The following is a 20,176-nucleotide window of genomic DNA, read 5'->3' as shown; positions in this document are numbered from 1 at the left end:
CAGTGAGATACCACTTAACACCAGTCAGAATGGCCATCATAAACAAATCAACAAACAAAAAGTGCTGGCAAGGTTGTGGAGAAAAGGAAACCCTATGTACACTGTTGTTGGTGGGAATGTAGACTGGTGCAGCCACTGTGGAAAACAGTGTAGAATTTCCTCAAAAAACTAAATATGAACTACTTTTTGACCCAGAGATTCCACACTGGGAGTGTACCATAAGAATCCCAAAACACCAATTCAAAAGAACCTGTGCACCCCAATGTTCATAGCAGCACAATTTACAATTGCCAAGTGCTGGTAGCAACCTAAGTGCCCATCAGTAAATGAGTGGATCAAAATCTATGGTACATTTACACAATAGAATACTAAGGCAGAAAAAAAAGAAAGAGCTACTACCCTTTGCGACAGCATGGATGGAACTGGAGAGCATCATGCTAAGTGAAATAAGCCAGGGGGAGGAAGATGAATACCATATGATCTCACCTATAAGTGGAACCTAATCAGCAAAGCAAGCAGGCAAGGAAAATATGATCAGCAACATTGAAAGAAAGAAGAAACCGACAGGGATAGGAGGGAGGGAGGGGGGAGGGGGACAGCGAGGAGGGGAAGGGGAAGTGTCAGATCAAGGAACAGGTGAGAAGGACACATGGACGAAGCCAAGGTGGGAAAGGATTGAAAAGGGGGTGGAAGGGGTGAGTGGGGCATGGGGAAGTGGTGGTGGGCAAAGGGAGACAAATGTATGTGAAAAATTAAAAAAAATAAAGAAATAAATTAAAAAAGACTTAAATATTAATTGTGACACCATAAAAGTCCTAGAGCAGAATATAGGCAGGAAAATTTCAGAATTCTACAGAGCAATATTTTACCGATATGTCCCCTAGAGCAAGGGACATAAAGGAAAGAATAAACAAATGGAACTTCATTACGATTAGAAGCTTCTGCATGGCTAAGGAAAACATTAGCAAAATGCAAAGGGAACCAACCGTATGAAAAAATATATTTGCTAATGATACCTCAGACAGGGGTTTGATTTCCAAAATATATAAAGAACTCACACATCTCCACTCAAGGAAGACAAACAATCCAATTAGAAAATGGGCAAAGGACCTGAACAGACACTTCTCCAAGGAGGACATACACAGGGCCCAGAGACATATGAAAGGATGCTCAGCATCACTAGCCATCAGAGAAATGCAAATTAAAACCACAGTGAGATACCACTTCACACCAGTGAGAATGGCCATCATACAAATCAACAAACAAAAAGTGCTGGCAAGGTTGTGGAGAAAAGGGAACCCTAGTGTACTGTTGGTGGAAATGCAGACTGGTGCAGCCTCTATCAAAAACAGTTTGAAATTTTCTCAAAAAGCTGAAAATGAAACTGCCTTTTCACCCAGCGATTCCACTGCTGAAGTTATACTATAAGAATCCTAAAACACCAATTCAAAAGAACCTATGCACCTCTATGTTCATAGCAGCACAATTTACAATAGCCAAGTGCTGGAAGCAACATAAGTGCCCACAAAAAATGAGTAGATAAAAAAACTATGGTACATTTGCAGTATGGAATACTACACAGCAGCAAGAAAGAAAGAGCTACTACCCTTCGCAACAACATGGATGGAACTGGAGAGCATTATGCTAAGTGAAATGAGCCAGGCGGTGAAAGACAAATACCATATGATCTTGCCTATAAGTGGAACCTAATCAGCAAAACAATCAAGGAAGAAAAATATAACCACCAACATTGAAAGAAAAAACAAACTGACAGTAACAAGAGCAAAAGTGGGAGGCAGATAACGGGGAAAGGAGAAGGGTCAAGTTGAGGAACATGTATAAAGGACCCAAACAAATCCAAAGCAGGAAAGGATTGAGGGTGGGAGGTGTGGCTGGGTGGTGTAGGTGACAGTGGTGACAGGAAAATGGAGACAAATGTATGTGAATAATAAAAAAAATAAATAAATAATTTTAAAATTACTGAAGGAAAAAAAAGAAAAAAATAGTGCCCCAACTGGTGTGGCTCAGTTGGTTGGGTGTTGTCTCACAGAGCAAAAGGTCACTGGTTCCATTCCTAGTAAGGGCACAGGCCTTGGTTGTGGGTTCTGTCCTTGGTTGGGTCGTGTACCAGAGACAACCAATCGATGCCTCTCTCTAACATCAAAGTTTCTCTCCCTTTCTTTCTCCTTCCCTTCCCCTCTCTCTAAAATAAATAAAATAAAATCTTAAGAAAAGAGTAAAATGGCAATAAATTCGTACCTATAAACAAACACTTTAAATGTAAATGGAGTAAATGCTCCAATCAAAAAACGCAGGGTAGTTGAATGGTTAGAAAACAAGACCCGTATATATGCTGCCTCCAAGAGACCCACCTCAGAACAAAAATAAAAGGATTGAAAAAGTTATTTCATGCAAATGGAAACAAAGAAACAAAAAAGCTGGAGTAACCATATTTACATCAGACAAAGTGAACTTTAAAACAAAGCTATAATGAGAGACACAAAAGGACACTGCATAATGATAGAGATTAATCCAAGAAGAGGATTTAACTCTTATAAACATTTAAGCACACAACATAGGAGCACCTAAATATATAAAGCAAATGTTGACAGACATAAAGGGAGAGAGCAACAGAAATCCAGTCACAGTAGGGGATTTTAACACCCCATTGACATCAATGAATAGGTCTTCCAGACAGAAAGTCAACAGGAAATAGTGTCCTTAAATGACAAACTAGACCAGATAGATTTAATTGATATCTCAAGAGCATTTTGCTCAATTTTGCTCCAAAGTAGCAACACATATGCTCTTCCCAAGGGCACAAGGAATGTTTTCTAGGATAGACCACAATTAGGACACAAAACAAGTCTCAATACATTTAAAATGATTGAAATCATATCAAACATCTTTTCTGGCCACCATTGGTATGAACCTAGAAATCAATTACCAAAAGCCCCTGAAAAACACACAAACACATGGAGGCTAAATAACATGTTACTAAGCAATGACTGGATTAACAATGAGATCAAGGAAGAAATCAAAATATACTTTGAGACAAAAAAAGTTTGAAAACACAGCCACCCAAAATCTGTGAGACACAGAGAAAGCTGTCCTAAGAGGAAAATTCATGGCACTACAGGCCTATCTTAGGAAACAAACAAACAAAAAACCTCAAGTAATCAATCTAATCTTATACCTAAAGGAACTAGGAAAAGAAAAAGCCCCCAAACAACAAGAAAATCCAAAAGTAAAGTGAGGAGCAGTAAGGAAATAATAAAGATCAGAGTGGAAATTTTAAAAAAAGAGTCTAAAAAATACAAAAGATTAATGAAACCAAGAGCTAGTGCTTGGAAAAAAATAAACAAGATTAATAAAGCTTTAATGAGACTCATCAAGAAATAAAGAGAGAAGACCCAGAAAATAAAATCAGTAATGAAAGAGAAGTAACAACCAACACCATAGAAATACAAGGGATTATAAGAAAATGTTATGAACAAACATATTCCAACAGACTGGATAATCTGGAAGATATGAATAAATTCCTAGAAACATACAATCTTTTAAGACTGAGTTAAGAAGAAACAGAAAATCTGAACAGACTGATTACAACCAACAAAATCAAATCAGTAATCAGAAACTTCCAGCAAACATAAGTCCTGGACCAATGGCTTTACAGGTGAGGCCTACCAAATATTTAAAGAAGAACTAATACCTATCCTTCTCAAACTATTCCAAAAAATTCAAGAGGAGAGAAAACTCCCAAGCTCATTTTACAAGACCAGCATTATCCAAATTTTAAAATCAGACAAAGACACTACACTGAAAGAAAATTATAGGCCAATATTCCTGATGAACATAGATGCAAAAATCCTCAACAAAATATTAGCAAACTGAATTCAGCAATACACTAAAAAGATCATATATCATGGAATTTATCCAGGGATGCAAGCTTGGTTCAACATCCACAAAACAATTAACATGATACAGCACATAAACAGAACAAAGAATAAAAATCATATGATCATGTCTATAGATGCAGAAAAAAGCATTTGACAAAATCCAGCATCCATTTATGATAAAAACTCTAAGCATAGTTTGAATAAATAGAACATGTTTCAACATAATAAAGGTTATCTATGACAAACCCACAGCTAACATCATACTCAACATAGAAATTATAAAACTGGATTCCTTTAAGACTGGTAACATGAGAGGGATGTCCACTTTCACCACTCTCATTCAACATAGTACTGGAAGTTCTAGCTATAGCAATCAGACAAAGAGAAAAAATAAAAAGCAGCTGAATTGGAAAGGAAGAAGTAAAACTGTCATTATTTGCAGACGACATGATACTCTATATAAAGAATCCTGAAGTTTCTACCAGAAATCTAATAGAACTGATTAATGAATTCAGTAAAATAGAGGGAGGCAAAATAAATATTCAGAAATCAGCTGCATTTTTATATACCAATAATAAACTATCAGAAAAGATAACTAAGAAAACAATTCCACTTATAACTGTATACAAAAAAAAAATACCTAAAGGTAAAGTTAACCAAAGAGGTAAAAGACTTGTACTTAGAAAACTGTAAGACATTGAAGAAAACAAATGAAGAAGATACAAATAAATGGAAGCATATACCATGGTCAGGATAAGAAGAATTACCATTGTTAAAATGTCCACCCAACTTCCGGCCAAGATGGAGGTGTAGGTAGATACACTTTGCCTCCTTGCACAACCAAAAGAAGGACAACAACAAATTTAAAAACAAAAAATAACCAGACTACCAGAAAACTGAACTGTATGGAATTCCAACAACCAAGGAGCTAAAGAAGAAACATCCAGACCTGTAGGAGGGGCGGAAACAGGCAGCCGGGCTAGACAGGACGCATGGCAAGGCAGTGGCTGGTAGTCCAGATGGTCCCACATTTGCGTGTGGATAAACCATGAACAACAGCTGGGGAATGAGACAGGCCACACAATCCGGGATTCCAGAGTGGGAAAAGAAAGTCTCAAAACCTCTGGCTATAAATATCTGTGGGGGTTGTGGTGGTGGAAGAAACTTCCAGCCTCACAGGAGAGTTCATTGGAGAGACCCTCAGGGTCCTAGAACATACACAAACCCGCTGACCCAGGAATCAGCACTAAAAGGGCCCACTTTGCTTGTGAGTAGTGGGGGAAGTGACTGAAAGCCGCCTGGGAGCCAAGCAAGGAGCATTGTTCCCTCTCTGACCTGTCTCTCACATACAGCATCACAGCGCAGCAACATGGGTTGCCCCACCCTGGTGAATACCTAAGGCTCTGCCCCTTCCAATGTAGCAGGTGCTCTGAGACAAGGAAATATGGCCCAAATGAAAAAACAGATCAAAGCTCTAAATAGAACTAAGCAATGAAGAGATAGCCAACCTATCAAATGCACAGTTCAAAACACAGGTAATCAGGATGCTCACAGAATTCGTTGAGTATGGTTGTAAAATGGAGGAAAAAGTGAATGTTACACAAAGTGAAATAACGAAAAATATATAGGGAACCAACAGTAAAGGGAAGGAAACTGGGACTCAAATCAATGAATGGGAGCAGAACGAAGAGAGAAAAATTCAGCCAGAACAGAATGAAGAAACAAGATTTCAAAAAAAATAAGAAGAGTCTTAGGAACCTCTGGGATAAACTTAAGTGTTCCAACATCTGAATCACAGGGGTGCCCGAAGGAGAAGAGGAAGAGCAAGAAATTGAAAACTTATTTGAAAACATAATGAAGGAGAACTTCCCCAATCTGGCAAAGGAAACAGACTTCTAGGAGATCCAGGAAAGCCCCAAAGAATTTGGACTCAAGGAGGAACACACCCAGGCACATCATGATTAAGTTACCCAAGATTAAAGATAAGGAGAGAATCTTAAAAGCAATCAGAGAAAAGGAGACAGTTACCTACAAAGGAGTTCCCATAAGACTGTCAGCTAATTTCTCAAAAGAAACTTTGCAGGCAAGAAGGGGCTGGCAAGAAGTATTCCAAGTCAAGAAAGGCATGGACCTATATCCAAGTTTACTCTATCCAGCCAAGGTATCATTTAGAATGGAAGGGCAGATGAAGTGCTTCCCAGATGAGATCAAGTTAAAAGAGTTCATCATCACCAAGTCCTTATTCTATAAAATGTTAAAGGGACTTATTTAAGAAAAAGATGAAGATCAGAAACTATGAATAGTAAAATGATAACAAACTCACAGATATCGATAAATGAACCTAAAAAAAAAGAACCAAAAAGAAAAACAAACTGAGCAAACAACAAGAACAGGAACAGAATCACAGAAATGGAGATCATAAGGGAGGGGGAGGGAAAGAATGGGGGAGAAGGTACAGGGAATAAGAAGCATAAATAGTAGGTACAAAACAGACAGAGGAAGGTTAAGAATAGTATAGGAAATGGAGAAGCCAAAGAACTTACATGTATGACTCATGGACATGAACTAAGTGAGGGGAATGCTGGTGGGATAGGGGGAAACAGGGCAGAGGGAAATAAAAAGGAGAGAAGAAAAAATGAAAATAAAAAAATTTGTGGGGAAAAATAAGTTACCAATATTTTAAAACTAAATAAATATAACCTTTAAAAAAATGTCCTAAATGCCCATCAGTAGATGATTGGATCAAAAAGGTATAGTACATATACACAATGGAATACTACGCAGCAGAAAGAAAAAAAGAACTACTAAACTTCGCGACAGCATGGATGGAACTGGAGAGCATCATGCTAAGCGAAATAAGCCAGGGGGCGAAAGACAAATACCATATGATCTCACCTATAAGCGGAACCTAACCAACAATACAAAGATGCAAGGAAAATAAGACCAGCAACACTGAAAGGAAAAGAAATCAACAGAGACAAGAGGGAAGGGGGGGCGGGGACAAGGAAGGGAAGGGGCAAGTCAAGGAACATATAGCAAGGACTCCTGGACAAAACCAAAGGGGAAGAACTGAGGGAGGGAAGGAGGGAGGGGGCAAGGGAAAGTGGTGGGGGGTTGGCAGAGACAAATGTATTTGAAAAAATAAATTAAAATAAAATTAAAAAAATAATCACATTAAAATCAGGTGTAACAACAACAAGAAAAAAAAAACAAAAACAAATGTCCACCCAAAGCTATCTATAGATTCAATGCATTTCCTATTAAAATACAATGGTATATTTCACATAACTAGAACAAATAATCCAAAAAATTATATGGAACAACAAAAGACCCTGAACAACCTCAGCAATCTTGAGAAAGAAGAACAAAGCTTGAGGTATTACACTACCTGATACCAAATAATACTACAAGATTACAGTAATTCAAACAAGCATTGTACTAGTATAAAAACAGACATATGGATCAAATGGAACAGAATAGAGAATCCAGAAATAAATCTGTAACTATATGGTCAATTAATTTATGGCAAAGGAGGCAAGAAAATACAGTGGTGTAAACACAGTCTATTTAATTAATGGTATTGGGGAAATTGGACAGATACATGCAAAAAAATGAAACTAGACCACCTTCTTACACTATATACAATAATAATCTCAAAATGGATTAAAGACTTAAATGTAAGACTTGAAACCTTAAAACTCATAGGAGAAAATATAAGCAGTGAAATCTCTGACATTTTTCTTAGCAATATTTTTTCCTAATATATATCTTTGGGCAAAGGAAATGAAAGAATAAAGAAATGGGACTACCTTAAACTAAAAAGTCTTTGCACAGCAAAGGGAATCATCAACCAAACATAAAGAAAACCTACTGAATTAAAGAAGATATTCACTGATGATACATTTGATAAGGGTTTAATATCCAAAATTTATAAAGAATTTGTACAACACTAAAAAAAAATTGAACAATCCAATTAAAAAATGGAAAAGAAAGTGGTGGGGGGGAGGCAGAGACAAATGTATTTGAAAAGATAAATTAAAATAAAATTAAAAAAAAAATGGGCAGAGGGCCTGAATAGACACTTTTTCAAAGAGGACATACAGATGGCCAATAGACATATGAAAAGATGCTCAGCATATCTAATAATCAGGGAAATGCAAATTAAAACCACAGTGAGCCATTCCAACTCACACCTGTTGGAATGGCTACTATTAATAAATCAACAAACAGCAAGTGTTGGTGAAAGGGGAACCATCATGCACTGTTGGTGGGAAACAGCAAGGCTGGTGCAGCCACTGTGGAAGAAAACAGGTCTTCAAAAAATAAAAATAGAACTGCCTTATGACCCTGTAATTCCACTTCTGGGTTTATATCCAAAGAGACACAAAACACTAAATAAAAGAACCTACATACCTCTATGTTCATTGTGATGTTATTTATACTAGCCAAGGTATGGAAGCAACCCAAGTGCCCATTGATAGATGACGATATGGAAGATGTGGTATGTATATACAATGGAATATTACTTGGCCATACAAAAGAATGAAATCTTATAATTTGCAACAGCATGGGTGGACCTAGAAGATATTATGCTAAGTGAAATAAGCCAGATAGAGAAAGATAAATACTATAAGATTTTACTTATATGTGGAATCTAAAGAGAAAAAGACATGAACAAACAAAATAGAAACAGACTCATAGATACAGAGAACAGATTGATGGTTGCCAGAGGGAAGGAGCATTAGGAGTTGGGTAAAAAAGATGAAGGGATTAAGAAGTACAAATTGGTAGTCAGAAAATATTCATGGGGATGTAAAGGACAGAGTAGGAAATATTGTCAATAATACTGTAATAACTATCCATCATGCCAGATGGGTACTGGAAATATCAGGGAATCACCTTGTAAAGTATGTGATTGTATAATCACTATGATTTACATCAGAAACTAATACAAAATAATATTGCATGTTAACTCTAATTGAGAAAAAGATTTATTGAGCACCTACTAGGCACTGTGCTGGATGCAGGGGATACTGCCATGAATAAGACACTTTAAGGCTCTGCCTGATGGAGCTGACAGTCTAGTGGTGGGGGTGCAGATCCATTCAGTGTTGAGGGCCCCAGGAACAGAATCTTATTCTTCCGGTAGCAGCTGGCCAGAGTCTTGCTGGAGAAATATATCTAGAAGAGAAACAATTTGAACTATAGGCTCAAGGCTCCTTCATCTACAGGCAGGGTGTACATCTGGTTTGTTTGTCAGCACCTTCCAGTATGACAGGTGTTCACACTGTACACGGACCTGCTGACTGACTAAACAGTGAAGCAGAATTTCCTTGGCCCAGACTAAGAGCATGGGAACCATAGACTTGGTGGGCACATGGTGGCCCAGTGCTCTGACTCCTTATATATGTAGGCTTATGAGGTAAAGACTACTCATACATCTCAATACTTTCATGCCTTGGTCTGTATCTGCCCGGACACTAGATGGGGCAGAGCCTACAGGTGGAGAGTAGCAGGGCTTCTGATCTGGGGGGAAGAGGGCACCAAGGTGGCAGAGCCTGACTCCCAGCCCTTACTCCCCATGGGACAGAGGGTCTGTCTTGAGCTCCAACCCCATCCAGTGGTTCACATGCTGATAGCTACTGTGACTGCCATAGGCTGAATGTTTGTGTCCCTCCTCACTCCAAATTTGAAGTGCCCAATATATTAAATTATCATCCCCCAAATGATAGTATTTGGAGATGAGAACTTTGAGAATGATCAGATCATGAGGATGGAGCCCTCAGTAATGGGATAAATGCCCTTTTAAGAGACCCCAGAGAGCTCCCTTGCCCTACTGTCATTGAGGACAGGGAGAAAAAACGGTCATCTTTGAATCAGAAAGTTGGCTGTCACCAGGCACTGAATCTGCTGGCACATTGATCTTGGACTTCCCAGCTCTGGAACTGTGAGAAATAAATTTCTGTTCTTTCTAAGTCACCTGCTCTATGGTGGTATACAGCCTGAAGGGACTAAGATAGTGACCTTGAGCAAATGTCTTCACCTCTTTGTCCCTCAGTTTTCTTTTTGAGTCTCAAACTAGGTGACCTCTGTGGGGACCTATCCAGCCCTGAGATTTCCAAGTAGAGCAGACACCCCCACCTTCACTCTCTCCCACTACCCCTTCTCCATCTCGACAGCCCCACATGGAGCCCTCATTACACCTTTGGTGTGACATGTGATTGAAAAGTGCAATCTTAAGCCCCAGCTTCCCCACTCATCCTTCCTGCTGTTGATTTGCAGCTCAGAGTGAGTTGACTGCAAGTCAAGTAATCAGGAGGTAATATAAAAGCCTCATATCAGATGAATCCCCAGGGCTGGCAGCTGAGAGTGGAAGACTCTGTCCCCAAGCCACCTGAGCCATTCACAACCAGGAAAATAATTGTGTAAAGCAGGCTGGCTCAGATCAAACCCAGCCTGACATGGCATAGTGTAGGAATTGCTGGCACTCTGCTCTGATGTGGTTATTAGTACCTTGCTTGAGGGCTAAGGCTGCCCAGAGTGCCAGGTGTGCAGTGATTCATTTGCCCATGCAGGTCAGACATCGTTCCCCAACGTGTGGGGATAACTCTAGTGCAGCTTCCTTGCTCAGCAACCCCTGGTTTTCCCCTTGGTTTTCCCTGTCACCTGATCCTGTTGCCTCTTACCTTTCCCTGTCTGTCCATCATCACTGAAATTCTCGCAAAGTGCTGATTTTATTCAGTGCTACAAGTGGCAGTTCATTTTTTTAAGGTAAATAATTAAAAGGATCCTTTATTTTAAATGTAGGTAGTGCCATAATTCATCAAAATAATTTATAATAGTTAACTGCCTCTTAAATATGATCTTATAAATGATGCTTTCTGAAGTTAAAAGTAATGGGGATTCAGTTTGTTTAAAATTAACTGTCTGCTATGAAGTCTTCTAAGAAAGGAAATCATGACAAGTTCTTGATTAGATAAACACCATTCCATTATTAAAGGGGATTTTAAAAAAGCATAAACTAATTTGAATAGATCTAGCAATTTCCTGGATTTTGTCTTCTGTATAAACCTGACTCTTTATATTAAAACTGTATTCTGTTTCCTACAATAAGCAAGAAAATCCCTTAACGCAGCCTAGAAATGACCTTAGTGTCTTGGCGAAACATACTTCTTCATTTCATGATGCTCACTTGCTGCTCCAACACAGAGTGTATCTGCTATCTTACCTCTGCTAGTCTTCCCAGGCATCCCCACAGGAGGACAAGCACAACGAATTAGCATTCCAGCCATGGGGTCCACCTTAACTTTCCAAGTACCACTGCTGAGAGGAGGAGCCATCCCAGATTGCCATAGCAACATATTCTTTGTGACTCAGTAGATCAATCATTCTCAGGCATTGTCCAACGGACACCTGGTACAGCTGATTATTCTTCCAAAGGTCCATTGCTGGGATCCTCCTGACCCATGGCACTTCATGAGTTGTGGTGGGTCTGATGACTGAGTTTCTGACATATCCAGGCAAAGGAGATTACTTAAAATCAATTCGTGCTCTTCGTTATAAATCCAGATATCATTTGGGTAACTTGTCACATGCCTTAAGCACTACCAGGCCTCCCTTCTGGCTTGGGAGCCCTGGGCCACCAGACACTTGCTGGTTTGGAGGTGATAGAACCTTCCACATTAAAGGACTTTGGGATATTTTGGCCTTCTGTTGATAAAAATGGGTTCCTGGGGTTTGGCAATGGGCCCAGATATCTGCATCTCTGGGTAAATGTTATCCAAATACCATTTAAATGATTTACAACCCAACTTCCTTTTCAATTCAACATGCTAACTGATATTTCCATAGCTTTTTGTCCTCAGATCAGGTCTTAAGGAAAAATACTGCTCCTTACCTTCATCTAACTAAACATATGCCAGCCTTGGGGAGTTTTGTGTCATGGTGTCCTGGCCTTCAGGAGAACCATATGGTCACCTTTGTTGGAAAATGTGTCCAACTCTAGAGCAAGGGATGATGAAGAGTTTACCCCCACGTATCCAAATCCAAAATGATATTTTCAAGTTTTTTCCTCCCCAGAAATCCATGCCACTGTCATACTGCTCAAGTTCATTGAAATAGTTTCTATTCATGGCAAACGATCCTCCAGCCACTGTAGGTGACTTTATTGGAGCAGTAGTTCTGTAATGGGGGGCACCCCCGTGGAAATGGGAGAGGTGTTTGAGTTGCTGACTGGAGACTTTGCCCCTTTGCTGAACACTGTGGTCAGAAGAGGGGCAAAGGCAAGCATGGCTAACACTAGCCTTCATTGGTTGGAAGGCTAGACACTCCCTCTGACTTCCAGCATGTATGGGATTCTGGGAGAAGACTTTTGAAAGAGGGCTCACTGGAAAGTGAAAAGTCAGTTGGTTCTTCCCCTCCCCTGGCAGGGGGCTTCGTCAGCAAGCCTGCCAATGGTGGCCGGTGTGGGCCTGTGAGTGGAGGCCTGGGGCACAGACTCCAAAAGATGCCCGAAAGATTGGACAGCAACTGTAGATGAGATAAGCCACCTACGTTTATGATACTTTTGGGAGGGAGAAGAGGTTCCTGGCACAACCTTGAACTTAGCTGGCAGAGGGTGACAGGGTAATTTTTCTCTGGGTGTCTTGGAGGGAAAGGGCTTTGAGGCAGAAGCTTGCCGTTATTTCCAAAGACCCTAGTGATAACAGTCAGCACTGTGAACAGATTTTTGTTCTTGTGTTACTTTCAGTTCTTGAACCTATGGAGAATTTATAATGACAAATTTTTAAATAGTTATTTCTGATGTCATACTCTGACTTTTCCTTTTCCCTTATTTTTGTTCCCCAGATATTTTAGGCAGAAACTTGCCATTAAATAAAAGGTTCCTTTCTTTTCCACCTAGCTCTGTCTTTGGAGATTTTCCTGGTAGGCAGTGAGCAGTGGGACCCTCCCCTATTGGTTAGGTTCTGTAACAGTTCCTTCCCATTCTCTGAGCTCAGAAAGGGGAACAAGATCCCATTTGACGTGCAGCCCCTTAGTTGAACCATCCAGGCACCACAGGGGAGGAGCTGTAGCCCAGCATGTCTGCACTGATGATGTGATCACTAAACACATGACCTTCCGCCCTTCCTCCCACCCAGTAAGGGCTGCAGGCACATCACATTCATTCACAGAGGCTGCCCAGGAACACCAGGGCTTCTGTTGCATGACCTGTTCTAAGCGTTCTTCCTCAAATTAATCCCTTATGCTTTGTATTTCTTATCATTTTAATTTTAAACAAGGAGGTGTTTTTGGACAAATTCACCTAGTTCTCCTTTCATATTGTTGAAGTCACTGTTGTCATCCATGAAGATGATTCCATGGTGAAACTGGGCTTGCATGCCATCTAGGGTGCTGTGCACAGTCCAGATCTGTTGGCTATGTCTTATCTTTTATGCTGCATTCCTGGTGCCTGGCATATCTCTGTGTAGCCCAAGTGGTTGCTAAGAAGCATATTGAAGGGATATTTCTAATACCCCAAGTCTCTCAACTCCTGATCATGTTCATTAAAAATCGTACCCAGTTCAGAAGAGAATTTCACATTGCCTTTTCCTGCATCTTCAAGATGCCTATCTACCACATCATCAATTTTGTTTGCTTTGCACTGTAATTCTAAGACTTGACTTGGACCTCGAGTGAAATGGGGATAGACATTTTGGGGAATTTCCGTGGGGCTCAGGAGTGGCTGAGTCACTTCACTGAATTTAAAATAAACAAAAAGCAAAGTCGTCCAGGTCGCAGATGTAAAAAGACATCCATAACAGAAATATCGAACTGTGACGCTTCCCATTATAGACCTAGCATAACTGAAAGGCCATTTTCTATTTCCTGGAGCAAAAGCTGCTGGAGCCATAAACTCATGCTGGAGGCTGGGCTTGAACTGACATAAGAGCTAGAAACTCCACGAGATGCAGCCTTGGTGGGGCGGGCACATTTCTGTGGGCTTTACCTCCAGGAACCCCACCAGGTCCTCAAGGTGAAGGTGAATATCCCAGAAAGGTCCTCTGGTGAATCCCGACGTCGGCAACGCAGGATCCCGGCCTTCGGGGACTTGGGTTGTGGCATCTTCCCTGCCACCACAGCCCAGTTCCAAACCGCACTAGCCATATCGGGGTGGGAGGTGGCGGGCTGGAGGGGCGGGGGAGTGGGGGCGCTTGTCGGGAGGAAACGCAGCACCGGGCGAGGTGCCGGCCGCGACTCGCTCAGGCCCCGGGATATTCGCCCAGTGCCCGCGCAGCAGCCTCGGCTCCAGCGAGAGCGCCCTCAAATGGCAGTTCGTGAAAAAGTAGGAGCCGCTGAACGGATTATGGAAGATTAATGATGCACACAGACCATTAAATAGGGCCAGGTTTGGGAGTAAACACAATCACCAGGCTCCCTCCAGTGGGTAATCCTGCTCTGTCAGTTCCGTTCTTGTTATCTGGCTAAGGTCGGCGGGCTGGGGAGTTAACAGGGCACGCCAGCCTGCCTGGTGGAGGGCGGTGGGGGAGGGTGGGGCTGGTTATTACCTTGAGAAATTCCATCAAGCTGAGGAATAGCCGGGGGAAAAACTGATGACTCCCTTTAATAGGACTTCCAGGCTGTATCTGGGCACAGGAGCTGGCCCGTCTAGGTGGGATTTCCTCAGGAGCCCTCAAGATTTGGGCTCCTGAGTGTTGCCTGACTCCACCTTAAGTTTTAGGGAACAGAGCCCCTCACTGTAACCACCCTTTCTGGCCTCAGGTCCCCCTCAGCCTGGCATGGAATTCTCAAAGGATCAGAGCATTGATTGCAGGAAGTGACCATCTCAGAGAGACAAATGTGAGCTGTCTATCAAGAATCCTGCCCTTCATGTTCCCAAAAAATCCTTCCAGAGTTCACCTTGACTAGATGCTTGCCTATGGTTTGGGACAGAACACTACGTGGTCATTTCAGACATAGGTGGGGGGAGGTAGTTGCAGAGAGAAAGGATGACACTTGCTTTTGAATGACTCCTAGATCTCATGCACTCATTTAATAAACACTTATTAAATATCTATCACATGCTGAACCAGGGTGGCACTTAGCTGACATTTGTTCCACTACCCTTTCCTGCTTCTTTCCCTATGGCAGGCATCAAAATTGATTATAGCACTTTCACTGAGTTAAGAAGAGTCCTCAGACTTATTAACAGCATTCCAATAGCCACCAATTATTAATTGACACTAGCTGCTGAAGTGAAATCTGTTTTCCATCCCTATGTTAGACATTTTGGAAAATTCTAAAGTTTATGTTGTAAGACAAACTGCTGAGGTACATTTGGAAAAAGAAGTCATTGACCTGAAAGAGCACTGAAGAATTAATGGTGTTCATTACACTCATTCTTTCACAAAGAACACACCCTCTCTAGAAGGCTGTGGGCCCCATATCCTTTGTTGGAGTGAAGGAGGGCAGAGGAGATGGAAAACAGGTACCCAGGCCTCTCTTTCCTTATGTCTCCAGCTCTCCCCACAGGGATGGTGGATGGGGTGTGATTGAGACCCAGAGCCAAGTGTGAGAAGTTCTATCCAGGACAGGGAATTTGTTCAGTCTGCACTGCGGTTCCTTGTCAGGTAGGGGAGCATGCTGGGTTGCAGTTCCCTCTAGGAAAAGCTTCCTGGAGTAGCCTCCCATTCTGTGTACTGTGTGTGCCTTCATCTGTGCCTCTGGTCCCATAGTTTCTTTTCCTGGTTTCCTTCTGCTGCCAGGTGGCTCTTGACATGTGGCATTATTAGCCTGAGCCCCCACTCCTTTTCATGTGATGAAGCAGAGCCTACTCTCCCCCTCTCTCAGCCTTGGGCAAGGGATTCTAGCCTCCCAAATCTACATTCCCATCTTCTCATCTCCAGTCACCCTCTGAAATGGAGGGTTATGTCCAAGGCTTGACCCTTGAGAAAGGTGGGGAGGCCAGTAGAAGTCCTTGGCTGCTGGTAGAACAGGGACCCCAGCAGCAGATGTTTTTTTTCCTTGGCATCAGAACCAGGCCCTTTCTTCACCCACAAATCTCCTTTTTCTTTGGACTCCCCTATTTTTGTCCCTGGATTCATGATCCCCTAGCCCCCTGCACTCACAACCCAGAAATGTCTCTGATTTCTTGGGCCAAAGACTCCATGTTGCCCTCCAATGATCATCCCTCCTTTCTTCCTAGTGACAACCCCTAAATGTATTCAGGGTGCAGTGGGTCCATCCAAAAGACTCCATTTCCCATCCACTCTCTTGTGCAGCTAATATTGGCCACATGCCTAAATTCTGGTCAATGAGATGTAAGAAGAAGTGTCATAAGAGAAAGTGTGAGGGTTCCTTAAAAGGAGCTGCCTCAGAGGGAGATTTTTGTCTTTTCTCCCTTCCTTCCTGTTGGTGCCTAAAATGTAGACATGATGGAAGAAGCTTCAGTAGCTCCTTCGATCCATGAAATGACTCTGGGAATGGAAACTATATGCTAAGATGTTAGAAAAGAAAGAAAAGAAGCCTGGTTCGCTGATATGTCTGGAGCTGCCATACCAACTCTGGACTAGCTTCCTCCAAACCCCTTTTAGGTAAAAACACTTGGTCTTGTGTTTCTCTTGCATTCATCCACACCTGACCCTAACTGATGTACTCCTCTTTCTGCACTGAGTCCTGCCTTGGGAGTAGTGAAGTCCAGGGGGATGGTTCTCCAATATACCTCCTGCAGTCTCCTGGCTATTCCTCTAGTTTTGGGCGTTTCATTATCCAAATCAAATATCTTTAAGAGATCCCCATTTTTTTCAAAATAAAGAAAAAATTGCTTCTTCTGGCATCGAAGACCTTCCATTGCTGGGTCTCAACTCACTTTTTTAGTTATACCTCCTTTGCCCTAAGGCTTAGCCAGTTGATTTTCTGAATACCCAGCTACCCCATAGTTTTCTGCATCTCATCTGTGGTTCCAGTGGTTCTCCTGCCTGTCAAAACCCTACCCACCATTCAAGGCTCATATAAAAGTTGCTTCATCCATGAAGTCTTCCCAATGCCTCTGAGCTAGGAGGGATGGTTCTCTCTCTCTCCTCTGTTACTCCCATAGTATATTATCTGTAGCTATCAGGGTCTACCTGATATTATTACTATCTCTGCTTTATACTGACTTTATACAGCCCTTATAGGGCTGGAACGAGTCTTGTTAATTCCAAAATTCCCAAAATAGACTGGCCCAGCACCCACACATAGTAGGTGTTTGGTAAACATTGGCTTAGTGAGGTGGTCTCCCACTCCCTACCTCTGGCCTCTGCCAAATCTAGGATCCATGCACCTGTGTAGAAGTCTTCACCTGAGGTGGCGCTGTCCCTCTCACTGTCACACAACCACTTACTTGTTCTGTACTGGCTGCAGAATGTGGATGGTGGAGGCAGCACCTGGGCTGGCAGACAGACAGGTGCTGCCGCCTGGGCAAACAGAGATGCCAGTGTTGATGGGGAGCTGGGCCCCTCATTAGATCTGCTAAACTGCTGTCACAGGCTTGTTCATCTTCAACAACAGGGTTCACCTCTCCCCACCCGGGTCGCTTGCTTGCCTACCATCCCGTCCTCTCTGCTGACAGTTCTGACCTATTTGGGCACTGCTCTCACTCACTAACCCAAAGGCCACTGAGCGTCAGGGCTGTCTCCACAAGGCCATTTTTCTTTCAGAAGGGATGGCCTCTCCCTCAGGGGACTGCTTGCAGCTTCCTGTCACTCTACAACTGTAGTCAGAGGAGCCAGGGGAGAGAGAGCTGGCATGGGCCAAACTGGCCTTGGATTTGTGGTGTTTGGAACACTTCGTGCTTGAGGCAATCAGTTTTACCTAAGTGAAGTCTCAATTAAAACAATAAATCATTATCGGGATAACATGTAGCAAGGCCATAGGGAGTTGAATCCAAATTTGAATACCATAGGCCTATGAATTACAGTGATACTGTTCATTGGGGCCCGAGGGATGAAGGTGCACGTGGACCATCAACTTAGGGGGCAAGCAGGTTGTATGGCCATGCCTGGGAGGATATATGTGTTTTGGAAATTTTTCACTAACATAATGCAGCGATAAAGCAAGTAAAAGTAGACAGCCTTTGAAGTTAAACTTCCTGGGTTAAAACCCCAGCTTGGCTAAGTGATAACTAAACTTGGGTATGTTTCTTAAGTTTCTGGACCTCAGTTTCCTTACCCACTAAATAAGCATTCACAGACCTCCTGTGCAAATTGTACAAGATAATACAGGTAAAGCACTTGGAAGAGTTTCCAGAATGTCAAATGCTTAATAAACTCTGCTTATTCACTAGAATGGAAGCTCCTAGAAGACAGGGATCTTATTTCTATTGACCACCTCATGATCCTTAGTGGGATCTCAATGAATGTTTGTGGCATGAATAATTGTGCATCTAGAAAGTAAGCTTCGAGACTACTGGAAAATGCAATTTTTTCTATCCTCCTGTGTCCCGCAATACCTACTATAGCATCCTGCATGCAATCGATGCTTAATAATTAATGATAAATTTCAGCACAAAGTGTCCTTGCAATTTTGGAAGATATTTTATATCTAATGAGGACTACTTAAAAGATCTTAACTAGATGATGCCCACCATTGGAAGATTTCTCTATCTTTTGGAGTCTGTCTTAGGCTCTGGCTAAGTCACCCCTCCCAGAACTCAGCAGCTTGACCCAATATAAGATGTGGGAAGGGTTCAGGACTGGGTTGGGAGACCTGGGTCCTGTTCCTAGATGTTTAATGATTTCACCATTTGACCCTGGCAAGTTACCCTCTGGCTCTGAGCCTCCATTTCCACATCAGTAATGTGAAGGGGTAGGTTGGATGCTTTTCCAGATTGATTTCAGCTTCAGCCTTATAGTACTCTGATTTTAATGTGCCAGATTTTTGCCAGGACCTAAATCTGGGCCCATGTGTGATTCTGCAATTCTTTCCTCTGGATCAGGGACCTAGGAGCATACTTTCACTTTGTGACCTCAGGGAGAAACCAACATGAAAGGTTGGAGGAATTGCCATGGAGGCAGGAATCTGGAGGAGGGGCCGCTGTGGAGAGGCTGAGGGACATTGCTGCAGCCCGCTGTCCTGCTGGTTGGAGTGGTGGTGAGGGTGAGTCATAACCAGAGTCCCATTTTAGGGACCACTGTGACCTAATCTTTGGGGCACCAATGCAGGAAATTGTTACACTTGTTGGACTGCCCCTTACTCCCAAGAGGGGCCAGTGCTAGAGCATGGAGAGTGGATGAGGGGGTGGGCATGATGAAGGAAACAAGAGCCAGAATTGCTGTGTCATCTGTCACAGCCATCTGCTTATGAGGGACCGTTTTATTGTGCAGAATTCTCACTGGAAAAGACCTAGGTGGAACCCACTGAAAAACCCTCCTCCTTGCCAACATCACCCACTGCACCTTGTAGACTGTGCAGCATCCTTTAGCCAGCTATGACTTCACCCTAGTACTGGAATCTGGAAAACCAAGGAAACCCTCTCTGTGGAGTCTAGGGTCTTGCTGCCTTTGAATTCTACAGAACAAATGTCTTGTTTTCTGAAGTCTTATGGAGTTACCTGCCCAAACTCTCAGTCATGCATGCTGTTGAGCTCTCTGCTCTCCCAGTTCCTGGGGACTTTTGTGGCCAGTGTCATGGGGCAGCTGAGAGCCTGAACAGGGCAGAGAGCCATGGGGAGCACATTGAAGGTCAAGATTAAGCCAAGGCTCTGTTGTGGGACATTGGGTCACTTACTTTCCAAGCCTCAGTTTTATTACTAATAAAATAGGGATAGTGATAACTACTTTATAGTGTCTTGTTAAGAGCAAATGAGATAAAGAAGATGAAAAAACATATTTCAGACTGTAAAGTGCTGGGCATAATAAGGCACTGACACTGAAGAGAGCTGTTCACCCCCTGGGGAGGGGGCCCACTTTGGAGCTATGGGCTCGTTCTGGCAGCACTTACTGCCTTCCCCAAGCAGCTCCTCCCTTTCTGCCAGAGTTCTCTGTTGTAGTTTAATTCACCTAATTGAAAGACTGCTGGATCAGGCAAGGAATTTATCAAAGGAAAAGAGAGGAGAGCCTGGTGTCATTTGGCTCTTCACAAATTTGTCCTTTCAAATCTTTGTAGATAATTCCATTTCTGCATTAGAAGTGAGACTGGAGTTTTGCATGAGAGGGAGGGGAAGGAGGAGGAAAGGAGGAGAGCAAGGGATGAGGCCAGATGCTGGGGGAGAGCTGAGGCTGTCAAGGCCTGGAGTTGGACCAGTTAAAGGATGCTTTGAT

The 20,176-nt window shown here is 42.4% G+C and overlaps 1 pseudogene; it reads right to left on the bottom strand.

Moving 5' to 3' along the window:
- Positions 1-11,201: 11,201 nt before the first annotated feature.
- Positions 11,202-13,728, bottom strand: LOC129085871 (polypeptide N-acetylgalactosaminyltransferase 11-like; annotated as a pseudogene).
- Between the last annotated feature and the right edge of the window lie 6,448 nt (positions 13,729-20,176).

The sequence above is a fragment of the Pteronotus mesoamericanus genome, unplaced genomic scaffold (genome assembly GCF_021234165.1).
Source record: "Pteronotus mesoamericanus isolate MK-2021 breed Mesoamerican mustached bat unplaced genomic scaffold, CSHL_Meso_final scaffold_36, whole genome shotgun sequence".
Taxonomy (NCBI): Eukaryota; Metazoa; Chordata; class Mammalia; order Chiroptera; family Mormoopidae; genus Pteronotus; species Pteronotus mesoamericanus.
Note: the sequence above shows the minus strand (reverse complement) of the source record. Positions and strands in the feature narration are given on the sequence as shown.